Below are 8208 nucleotides of genomic sequence, written 5' to 3'. Positions count from 1 at the left end.
CCAGCGATTTATTAGATTGCTTTGCTCTTAAGTGTGATAATAGGCCTTATGCTTAGCATGGTTTAGAGACTTCCAGCGCATTAATATTTTATGGCAATGACAGGCAAGGCACATTTTGTTTACCTAACAAGACAAGTCAAGCCAGAGCTGATGTGTACCAGAGATTAGCACTTTTAACTTACAGGAGCCCTGCCAATTATATATTTCGAACTTCACAATGACTCCTGAGACTATTATTCAATCAGTTTCTTATTTATCTCATAGCCACTGTGAGCAAAGAAATCCTCACAGCCTCACAGTCTGGCCCTGACCATTTAGTTGACTAACATCAGCCATATAACAACTAGTAGCTTTGGTTTCCATTAAAGATTGTATTTACTTGGAAATCACTCAACCATGGGCTAAGGCTTAGATAGATGAATGTGCTTCTCATTTCATTCAGAATAAAGTATCAATTCATTTAAAGTACCTGTTAGCAAAAAATATGCGCTCTTGTTTTCTGGAATTTTGTTGTTTCCTGGGTCTCTAGAGAATACAGATGCAAATAAATCATCAACAATTAAAAAAAGTTGGAATGCACAGAAGATGGACCACTTTGGCTCTCTCATTAGCAAGTGCTTCAACTTCTCTTATTGAGCAGGTATCATGGATCCGTGAATAGGAAAGGTTAGAATATTGATTCTCTTTAATTCCACATCTTTCACTATATCAAGGTTAAGTCCATGTTTTTGAATTATACTTGCAACATTTCTTTAATGTTGGTATGAACTGTGAGTTTTGCAGATGACATTTTGAATCTTTACTTGAGAGCTAAAGTTTGTATATTGGTAAAATTGTAGAATTGATTCTAAATACTCTACATCTAGTTTAGGTATGCATTTGAGTTTAAAAATTCTCAGGGTATCTTCAGAACCTTCTTGGTGATCTGAAAAACAAAACAAAACAAAAGACATGCTGCAGGTCAGAGACTTCATTTAGATGGGAGCAAAAAAATAGGTCTAGGAAACTGCTTCTAATCCAACTTTGGAGAAAGATGTGTGGGGAGGCAGATGCAGATTTAGACCATGGAGACTGAACAATTAAAGGGGAAGAAGCTGGGATACACTGAGAAGTAAGTGGTGATGTGTGCAGATCCCAAAGACACATTGACTTAGCAAAGTTGCTACCACATAGCATTGCGGTGAGGCCTAAGGAAGAGCTCAGTGTGTCCTGTGGGGTCTATCTGTGTGCTCAATGCTTTCCCAGCATTGCAAGCCTCAGAGGAAAAGAATTAGCTTCCACATCTTGGGGTCCAAGTGGTTTCTCTGTGGCTGGCACTGAGCCTGCACTGGATGAAATCTGCTGATGTTTCAGAGAGTGGAATCAATCTGTAAAACATTAGATATGGGTTTGCAGACTGCTTTCTTCCTTTGAGGTGGAGTGGGGAAGCTAAGAAGGGTATGAATGCAAAGTTTCAACTGGATTAAAACCTGGATAGTTATAAACATACAATAAAATAAAAACAATCATTTGTGTCACATGAACTTTTGCTGGTTTCCTTTTTAAAAAATATTTGGGAAGGGTACGACAGAATGACACCCAGTTTCTGATGATCAGAAAGGGTGACTTCACCTCCTTCAGGGTTTCTTTGCTCTCTTTATGAGTATCTGGAGAATGTTTGTTCAAATGCTAGTTAACTGAATTGTAGTAACGACCAGTGCAATCAGATTTACCTCAGTCTCTTCTGTTCCTAATTTAGATTCCATCCCACACTTTCTGTTTGCAAACCCTGTAGAAGAAAAATCAGAAGGTGATGAAAGATGCCAACAGAGATCGAGCTGAGCTTCATCAGCCAGGAAATAAGGCAAGAACGGAGTAGCGACACACAGTCATGTGCTGTGCCCAAGCATAACAGTGTCGCTATGTTCTCTGCTTTATTAATGTGCTCAAGCAATATTTTTCCGTCTTTCTCTTCTCCCCAGGGCTCTAAGCTTCTCCAAGCCTGAGAGAAAGCTCAAAATACCACATTGTTGGGAAAGAGCTGACTCTGGCTTTCTTCAGGGAATTTAGAGACCCAGTGATTTGGAGAAAATTGCATGGCTAGTGATTGGCTGTGCCTCTGTTTTTATAAGTGATTAAAACGAAAACCACTTCAATAATCCTCAGACCCTTGCTCTCTGACTGGGAGCTCTTCCAACTAGGCCTGGTTGGTGGAGCCCTTGGGAGGAGGAACGCACATGAACTGTGGGCCAAAAAATTAGAAAAAGCAACAATGACATTGGATCCAGAAACATCAATGTGGGCCCAGAATTCAAGGGCAATAACTTTTTTTTTTCCCAACTGGTTAGAGCCTTATTCAGGACACCCTTTCAGTTTGTACATCATGAATGCTCAGCTTTCAGGGACTCCAGCACACCTTGAAGCATTCATGGTATGCAGGCTTGCTTTGAAAATGAAGACAGTTTGGCTCTGCCTTCTTGCTAGAAAGCATTGCAATGGTAAAAATGAAGTAAGCACAAGGGCACAGGATTTACGGAGCAGGGATGCTGAGTGTTGAGAAGTCAGGGTATGGTTCCATTCAGAGTGAGTGCCCATAAATCAATTTTAATATGAATTTCTCACATAAGTACAGATTAATTTTCAATGAAGCAACACTACACAGGTTGTTAAAGTCAAAAATCAATGGCCCATAAGTGGGAAGGGTGGCCTCAACCATCTTTAGAAGCTCAGATGCCTGCAGTAGAGAACTTGTTCCTCTAGCTCCTCGCCAGATTTCTTTGTTTATGATCTGAAGTGGACAGCTTTCTTGACTCTCTTTCTTTATCCAGAATGATTCTCCCTCCAAGCAACTGTCCATTGCCAAGAGTTCCTTTGGAGTGCAATGGGGCCTGGAGATCATCTATCCCACTGATATTGGTATTTTCGTCTGATTTGCTCTGATGCTGGTAACCACCAATGCTACAAGTTCATGAGTACAATTGTTATGTCTTGTCCGGAAGGCAAAATTGCACAGGACCCCTCCCATCCTCTGCTTCTTAAGTTCTTTGTACGTCTTCTGCAGTTCCTTGAGCATTGGTGGCTGTGGGACTCATAAAGATGCTTCACTTAGGGCTGTGTACATTTCCATGCCCTGATCAGTACCATATCTCTTCATTGACTGCTGTCCACTGCAAAAAGAAGCTTCTCAACAAAGACTGAGAGCATCCCAGATCTATGGTTTTATGCATAAATATTTTGAAGGGTATGTTATAGGATGATCATTTGAGAATCTATATAAATATTTTAATACAATGTCTGCAACATAGAGAGAATTTGATAAAATTACTGTTACAACAAGAAAATTGCCTTACATATTTTAAAGAAATTTTATTTTTAATTTTCTTTTTTTGAAGAGAAGAACTGAACCTAGGGGCTGCAGAGATGGCTCAGTGGTCAAAAGCACTGGCTGTTCTTTCAGAGGATCGGGGTTTCAATTATCAGCGTCCACATGTTAGTTCACAGCTGTCTGTGACTTCATCTCTAGGGGATCTGATGTCTTCACACAGACATATGTGCAGACAAAACACCAATGTGCATACAATTAAAGTAAATAAATCACCCGAGGGAAGACATGGGGAGAGAGAGAGAGAGAAAGGGAAAGCTAGTACCTATAAAATGGGATGATTTTTGAACATTTTCTCTATATTTTGTTTTACTTTAGAGGTAGAGATTAAAATTACTGAGTCATTTTATAAACTGGGTTGAGAAGACTGTTTCCTTTAGGATATGGTAGCATGATTTTCTTTCTACAAGTCATTAAAGTTCCAGGCAACTGTCCACCCTAGAATACTATGGGCCTTAAGGACTAGAATCCTTTATTTTGTTTATGGCCATATAGCTGCAAGCAACTGTAAACAAGATCAGTTAAAGTACCACGCATGTGTAGACTCAGTTCATTTAATAATAATGCCTTAGGTTGCCTTAAATATATAGTGCATTATTATTTGGTTTTCATTGATCATATATCTTGGTAAAAAGAAAATTCAACAGTAATTACATAAGTTCTTTCCCTAAAACTTGCTACTTTGTTTTATGCTGTTAGCTACTTAATCCTACATGTATTTATATAATGGTCAAAACATTAGAAATAATTAGTCTAAATGTGTTTTATACTCGACAGAAACCACTTGAACTCTAAAAGATCTAAATATTTAATGAGCTTTTTGAAAACCACAATTACAGCTTTTTATAGAAAAGAAACTTTACCTCTGAGACCTGAAAAAAAATACCTACTTACTGTATCAAGAAAGAGTTTTTACATTTTTAACATATAATTTAATACGAATTATATCATTCCACTCCCACAATCTAGATCTTGAGAAGAAAAACAGAAAAAGTCATGCCAGGAAAATATTTTTGAAGGGTAACACCCATTTAATTTTAGGAACAGGTCCAAAGTATACAGAAGGCAGAAATCTTACTCAGACCCTTTTAGTTTATTGATTTTTCTGTGCCTTGGAAATCATAGCCTGATTCTCCAGAGACACCCACTGGGATGTATTACATCATAAAGTACACCACGGATGGTAACCTGTGTTATTAAACTGTCAACATACATTATAATACAATTTGTCCTCAGTCCAAGGCAACTAAAAGGCACATTGTTGGCAGGAAGTTTAAAACATAAGACTCTACGGTAATCATCTAAAGCCTAAGGTACTTTGGGGGAAAAGGCTGTAATTGTCGCTCTGCTGCTCCCAAGCAGTGGTTATGAATTTCATTGGTTTCATACAGCAAATACACTGCTCTTGCAAGAAGGGCTTTGGAAGGATTACCCCTTAAAGGCCTTTTGCTAAGTATCCTGGAGACGTCTCGTTCCATAGCATATTAATAATGGTTTTGTGTAATATCAGGGAGAAACACATCTGAAGAGCTGGAATGGAAATCATGTTTAATTTCCCCACAGATATTTAACATGATTTCTGACACTGTAGTATCTTCGACAATATTACCTTTACAGTGATGGGAAGTCAGTGCCAGTTTTTAAGCCTAGCTTGACGGTAGGCAGTTCCACAGGAGCCAGGACAAATGACAGATAATTTTCTGAAACACTTTGATTTCGAAGAATGGAAGTGCCAGGTGGCAGTGGTGGTGGCAGCATGAATCTTTAATCCCAAGACTTGAGAAGCAGAGGCAGGTAGATCTCTAAGATCAAGGCCAGCCTACCCTATAGAGCTAGCTTCAGGACAGGAATGCCCAAAGAAACCCTGTCTAGAAACAAACAGACAGAACAAGCAAAAGCAAATAGAGCTTCATTTGGAAAAAAAAAAAAAAAAACAGAAGTAGAGAAGTGACATTAAGTGAAGAATTAGCCAATGGAGGGAAAAGCTCCTGGCTAGAGGGAGTAAGAGTTTTCATCCTCATACATGACCTATGTCAGCTCATGCAATTTTAAGATGCTTGCTCCCTGGAAGTGTTCAAAGGTGGAGTTAAACACACTATTTGTTGTTGTTGTTTAAAATACCATTTGGAGGTGAATAGGTGAGCACTGGAACAGAGACAGACTTTCTGTAGCCTGTGCCATGTCTGTCCAGGAGGGTGTGGGACTACCAAGTGCATGTGCTCTTTCTCGAACTATTGGGAAGCATCAGGTTACTTACAAAAGAGATGCCCCATCTCTGATGTGAGGCCGTCTAATAACAAGAATCTCTGGGTCATATGAAACGATATTAAAAACATTGATTTGCATAATTAAACCGAAAGGAAAACCTATCTTAGAGAGGGCAAATGGTCTCCGTGTGGTTTAATGGAAATTCTCCATTTTTTGTGCATTTCTATCATGGGTGCCGCATGAGAACTATGTGAGCTTACGCAAGTCAAAATCCGGTGAAGTCTGTATCCTGTCATAGCTTTTCCCTTGCAGATGGAAATGCATAAAGTAGTTTAGAGGCATTGTGTAATCAGACTTCTGTCAGTGGATCTAATGTCATTTCATTTTAAACCACCTATGCCTGGCTTTCTTTTTAAAATTTATTGTTTCATGTTTTATTGGTTATTTTATTTATTTATATTTCAAACGTTATCCCTGTTTCCAGTTTCTCCTCCACAACCCCCCAATCCATTTCCCCTCTCCAGGCTTCTATAAAGGTGTTCGCCCACATACCCACCCACTCCCGCCTCAGCACCCTAGCATTCCTCTAACCTAGGTCATCAAGCATCCACAGGACTGAAGGCCTCTGCTTCTATTGATGTCCAACAAGGCCATCCTATGCTTCATATCCAGCTGGAGCCATAGGTCCCTCCATGTGTGCTCTTTGGTTGAAGGTTTAGTTCCTGGAAGTGCTGGGGGGTCCAGGTTGGTTGATATTGTTATTCTTCCTATGGGGTTGCAAACCCTTTCAGCTCCTTCTCCATTGGGGTCCCCATACTCAGTGCAATGTTTGACTGCATGCATCTGCATCTGTATTTGTCAGGTTCTGACAGAGCCTTTCAGGGGATAGTCATAACAGGTTCCTATCAGGAAGCACTTCTTGGTATCAGAAATAATGTCTGGGTTTGGTGACTGCAGATGGGGTGGATCCTTGGGTAGGGCAGTCTGTGGATGGCCTTTCCCTCAGTCTCTGCTCCATCCTTTGTCTCCATATTTCCTTTAGACAGCAGCAATTCTGGGTTAAAAATTTGGAGATGATTGACCTCATCCCCCAACTGAAGGCCTTGCCTAACCTCTGTATACGGTCTCTACAGGTTCTCCCTCCTTTTGATTGGGCGTTTCAGTTAATCTTATCTCCATTGGGTCTCTATCCCTGCATTTAATTTTGACAGAAGGAATTCTGGATTAGTATTTTTGAGTAGGATGGGTAGCCCCATCCCTCAACTGGAAGCCCATACCTGTCCACTGGATATGGCCTCTACAGGTTCTGTCTCCCCTTTGTTGGATATTTTGACTAATGGCCTTCCTGTTGGGTCTTGGGAACCTCTTGGGTTCTTGGCATCTGGGACTTTCTAGTGGCTATTCCAGTTCCCCCTTCCCCACTGCTACATACCTACTTTCCAATTCCTGACCATCTGTACTTCTCCCCAGCTCCTCCCTGTCTGAACCAGACCTTGTTTTCCCTCCCGCTCTTCTCTCCCTTCCAGATACCTCTCTTCCTTTACTTCCCGAGATTATTTTCTTTCTTTTTCTGAGTAGGATAACAGCATCCAAACTTTGGTGTGATCTTTCTTCTTGAGTTTCATATGGTCTGTGATTTGTATTGTGGGTATTCCAAGCTCCTTTTTTTGGCTAATATCCACTTATCAGTGAGTACATACCATGTGTGGGTTTTTGTTGTTGTTGTTGGGTTTTTTTTTTTTTTTTTTTTTTTTTTTTGGTGTGTGTGACTGGGTCACCTTACTCAAGATGATCATTTTCAAGTTCTATCTATTTGCCTAAGAATGTTATGAAGTCATTGTTTTTAATAGTTAAGTAGTACTCCATTGTGTAAATATACTGCAATTTTTGTATCCATTCATCTACTGAAGAACATCTGGGTTCTTTCCAGGTTCTGGCCATTATAAATAAGACTGCTCTGAAAGTAGTGGTACATGTAGCCTTGTTATATGTTGGAGCATCTTTTGGGTATATGCCCAGAAGTTGTATAGCTGGGTCTTTGCTTTCTGTATACCCACTGTGCCCTTTGTTTCTAGTCTCAGGGACTAGTTCATTCTGACATTAACTTTAAGACATGAACTAAAACCACTAACCTAGGAAGCTCTTTCTTTACCAGCACAGTAGTGTCCCAAAGCTGCGCGTTCATCACAAGGACTTCCTCTTTATGTGTTTATGCTAGCATGTGTTGATCTGTTTCTGGGACCCAAACTATCAATACAGTGAAGGCTTGGATTTTGTTGAGAGTTTGTTTTGTTTTGTTTTTGCTTTCAAATATTATCTCCCTGGCATATAGCATTGTCTGACTTACAGTGGCACCAGTTAAATGCTTTTTAAATAATGGAGTTGTAAGCAGTTCTTCATAAGTTAAATTTGAAAATCTGGATGAGTCAGCATTTTGGGTTTTTCCTAGTGGTATACAGGAAAGAACTGCTGATCTAATGCATGCCAGCTTCCCGTATGTAAGATGTGGAATGACTTGGAATCTGGGCAAGGCATAGTAATAAGAAGATGGGAGAATCTGAAGGTCCCTGGTTTTGCCGTCATGGGAGTTTGCCATGGAACAGATCTCCTTGCTCAGGAGATACATTTAAATTTTATTT

The sequence above is a fragment of the Micromys minutus genome (genome assembly GCF_963924665.1).
Source record: "Micromys minutus genome assembly, chromosome: 8".
Taxonomy (NCBI): Eukaryota; Metazoa; Chordata; class Mammalia; order Rodentia; family Muridae; genus Micromys; species Micromys minutus.
The sequence above is the reverse complement of the archived record's forward strand: the minus strand, read 5'-3'. Positions refer to the sequence as shown.